Raw genomic sequence first — 4348 nt, forward strand, 5'->3', positions numbered from 1 at the left:
TCCATGGTTTGCTGCAGCGCCGAGCCCGCCGGCTCCGACATCCCCAGGGCCGGGGGCGCGCAGGCCCCGCCACCGCAGCACGGGCAGAGTGGCCGACTTAGCCACGGGCCCGGAGCCTAGCAGCGACAGCGGCTCCTCCCCGCGCCGCCCCAGTGGCCCCTCCGTCAGCGGGAAAAAGCGACGGCAGGGGCTAGGACGGGGCCCAACTCGGCGGAGGAGTCTGCAGCGGGCGCAGGCCCACACTCCCCACGCGCTGCGCTGCGCAGCGCCGCACAGGGGGCGGGGCTGGCTCCTCTGTGAGGTCAGGCGGCGCGGCCCCGCCCCCCGTCGGCGATGCCGGGCGGCGCGCGCGGCCCCCTGGGAGATGTAGTCCTGGCGCCTCCCGCGGCAGAGGGGATTTAAAGGCCCTCGGGGCCGGCGTCCCGGCTGCCGCTCGCGGGCAGGTAGGCGCCGCCTTCCCAGGGGAACGGCAGTGGCGGCGGCGGCGGGATGGCCACGCTCGCTGAGGGAAAGGTCAGCACCAAGCCCCTTGCTGCCCCCTCGCCCCGGGGGAGCTGAGCGGAGCCCCTGCCGCCGCTTCCCCCGAAGGGAGGGAATTTGCTTCGTGCCCCGCAGCCGTTCGGAGACGAGAGGGGGAAGGGACCCCCGGGCACTCCCCAAGAGACGCGCGCCGGTGCGAGCAGCTCCCGCCGTGGGGGGAGCGGGCCTGTGGCGAAGGGCGAGGTGGGAGCTGCGCCCAGACGGGGCGGGTGCGGGGCTGGAGCCGGTACCGAAGCGTGCGCGCCCGGGTCGTCTCGTCTCTGCCTCTGGTCCGGGACGGGGGGGTCGGTTATGGCCGTTAACGGTCTCTGTGACAGCCCCACTGGGGAGTCTCCTCTCCGGGGCTCCCTGAGGAGCGACCAGCACTTCGTGCTTGGTCTAGAAGAGCCTCTGGTTCCTTCGGCGCTGTGGTCTCGGTGGGTGTCTGTCCTGACGTTTACTAAAATATTTCACGATTTGTCAACTACAGTGACACCGAACTACCAGTCGTTTCTGGGCAACTGAAGCAAACTGACAGTTGTGTGCTGGGCACTGCAGCCCTGGCCGTAGAGATGGGCAGGTGCAGGAAGGGCTGAGTGAACTTCAGAGGTTACTTCCCCCCACCCCAACCTTGCCTCACCTCCGTGGGAGAGGCTTGTTTCCTTTGCCTGGTGGTTTAATATTAAATATTAGCTGGAGGTGAAAAGCATCCCTGAGAAACGAGGTCTTGTGATGTGGTCTGATGCCTGCGTTAATTGAACTGCTAGCAAATTGTTCCGTAACTGGATACCTGAAATTGAACATGTGTTTTTCTTCAGCTGAAGTGTATTTTCATTTCCACCCCCCCCCGTCTGTATTTGTTTTTTTTCCCTTCCCACACTATATACTCTCTTGTTCAGGCCTCATCTAGGCTTGAAAATGTTGTTGGTATAATGGTCAGGGTATACAGTTTAGTGACCTAGTTGGTGGTAAGAACCATTATGGAGTTATATTGGTGTCATAGGTATATGGTGCATTATAGTTCTATTCTTCTTGTATAGGGATTGGTATAGCAGTGCAAAACACCTTCGCACCACCATAACTGCACCTAAAGTAGGGAGTTATACTATTTGCATTGTATTATACTAGCTAAAGCAGTATATTTTTCCTGTATAGACAAGGTCACAACTGTCTTCTTCCTCTTCCCACTTTGAAAAGCATCAATTCCTTCCTTCTCATGTTTTATTTTAATATTACCATTTGGTATATACTACCAACATACACATGTGCATATGTTGAAAGTTTTAGCATGTCCAGTAGTCAATACTGAAGTGAATAGGACGAACGATCTGCAAGGATTACAAAATGTATCCATGACCTTTTCTTAGTCCTCTTCAGTCGCTTTCAAATGTGTGCCTTTCTGCAGAAATGATGTGCCTTGGATAAATGTTGCATTATGCCTATGGTTTGGGTGTTACATTAATGCTCTATGGAGGAGGGTTTTTTTTTTTCCATTCTTTTTTTTAGAAGAGATATTAACAGCCATGAAAGATTTAAATTGTTGGACATGGGAAATTACTTGAACGCATAGTTTTTCTACTGTGCCAGGACTCATTGTAGAAAATTACGTACTAAGTACATAAACTTATCTCCATTACTTTTCAAAGTGTCTGATAGAGTTTTCTTCTAACCTCTTCAATGTTTTTCTGTGTTAATGTATTGCATTTTTTTAAATGAGTTGTGCTGTCATTAATCTTCAGCAAGTTTGGGAGAAAATGCAAAGAATGCAGCTCCAAGCATGGCTACTAATTTTGCAACTGCATTCAAACATCTTGACTTGGGCACCTGCTCAGCTGCTGTTGACTTCAGTGGGACTCTGGAAATTCAAAAGTGTCTGCCTAGGCAGATTAATTGCAGAAAGTATTGTGAAGCACTTTATATTCACTGGCTCCTCTGGGAACACACTTCTACTCTACCACATTTAGTTCCTTAATATTTTGAGTAAAGATTGCTTTAGGAGTCTATAGAGTTCTACAGAGCTTGCCAGAGCTAAAGGTCTATAGGCTGTCTGCCATTTGTTTTGACAAATATTCTCTCCCTTGTCTGCTCTAGCATTAATAGAAACAGTTAACATAATTCATAACTGTATAAAATAATTGTACTCGAGACATTTAGAATAGCATTTACTTAGTGATTCAAATGGGAATGCAAAGTTACATATAAATGAGGAGTCAAGAACTATTAACATGTCTTTAAATTTCAGAAAGTCCTGTTGCTGTAGCCTTGTGTTTAGGCTGCTGGCTTGGATTCAAGACTGCTGGCTGCTTTGGCCAGGGACCATCTCTGCTACACGTCCATTTTTTATTAATTAATTGGATGATGGGATTGAGTACATGCTTAGCAAATTTGTGGATGACATCAAGTTGGGGGGAGCTGCAGTCACTCTAGAGGGTAGGGCTAGGAACAAGAACTATCTGGACAGACTGGACAAATGTCCTTGTTGACTCAACTGATTGCTTGAGGGCCAAGTGCAGGTATATCCCAAGTCCTGTACTTGAAATGGAATAATTGCATGCACAGAAACAGACTGCGGGGTGACTGGCTAGGCTGCAGTACCACAAAGAAGGTTCTGGAGTTTAGACTGGACTATAAACTGAACACTGATTTGTGTTAACAGGAGTGTCACCTACAAATCAGGGGAAATGATTCTTCCACTCTAATCAGCATTGGTGAACTTACCTGAAGTACTGTGTCCAGTTCTTGGCCCCACATTTCAAGAAGGATGTGGACAGATTAAAGTCTAGTGCAGAGCAATAAAAATGATTAGGTGCCTGGGAAAGGCTGAAAGAACTAGGGTTATTTGATAATAGTCTGCATTCTACAAACACCTGAAGGGTGACTTTTATAAAGAGGGTGAAAATGGGTTTGTCTCTGTAGCTGTAGGGGAGAGGACTAGGAGTAATGTCCTCAAGCTTCAGCATGGGAAACTGAGATTGGAGACCAGGAGGAATTTTATAACTGTGAGGGTGGTCAAGCGTTAAACATGCTACCTAGAAGACTTGTGAAATGTCCATCCTTGGACATTTTCAAGAGCAGGATGGACAGACACTTGGCTGAGATGGTGTAGTCGTGGACAATCCTGCCTTGAGCAGAGGGCTTGACTAGATGACCTTGTGTAGTTGCTTCTACTCCTACTTTCCTAAGATTCTAAAGGATAAATGCCTGAGCTAATTAACAAACTTGCTTATGCTTGTACAGAAAATGAAAAATCCCATTTACTTTTATAACGGAATTTAAACTCTACTTGAAACAAAATAACTAATGCATTCATTAAATTAAAATTGTTAAAATAAAAGATGGGCAGGTCCTCCTTACTGCTTTTACTGACTTAATCTGAAGGCTGAAGTGGACAAAAGTACATTGAAAGTTTCATGGTAGATAGTGCCAGGAGGGACCTGAATAAATCATCTAGCCTGACCCCCTGCCACAGGCAGGAATGAATGCTGGGTTCACAAGCCCCCAGACAGGTGATCATCCAACCTCCTCTTGAATTTGCCCAAGGTAGGGGCAAGGACCACTTCCCTGGGAAGTTGGTTCCAGATTTTGGCCACCCTAACTGTAAAATATTGCCTTCTGACCTCTAACCTAAACCTATTCTCCATCAGCTTATTCCCATTGTTCCTTGTCACCCCAGGTGGTGCTGGGGAGAAAAGGGCTCTACCTATTTGCTGTTGATCTCCCCTGATGAGTTTGTAGGCAGCCACCAGGTCCCCCCTCAGCCTCCTCTTGCTGAGGCTGAACAGGTTCAGGTCCCTCAGTCTCTCCTCATAGGGCCTGTCTTGCTGCCCTC

At 48.7% G+C, this 4348-nt stretch overlaps 1 protein-coding gene across 2 annotated transcripts in view; it reads left to right on the plus strand.

Moving 5' to 3' along the window:
- The first annotated feature begins 408 nt into the window (after positions 1-408).
- The window catches only part of CPEB3 (cytoplasmic polyadenylation element binding protein 3), a 202680-nt gene continuing 198740 nt past the window's right edge, over positions 409-4348 (plus strand). The window contains exon 1 of one of the 2 annotated variants that reach the window (XM_019502641.1): positions 409-513. The gene's annotated coding sequence lies outside the window, so the exon portion shown is untranslated. Of the gene's footprint in view, positions 514-777; positions 957-4348 lie in introns of those variants that run through there. The other variant, XM_019502642.1, reaches the window with a different exon arrangement.

This window comes from Gavialis gangeticus, unplaced genomic scaffold (genome assembly GCF_001723915.1).
Source record: "Gavialis gangeticus isolate Ggan-Ray unplaced genomic scaffold, GavGan_comp1, whole genome shotgun sequence".
Taxonomy (NCBI): Eukaryota; Metazoa; Chordata; order Crocodylia; family Gavialidae; genus Gavialis; species Gavialis gangeticus.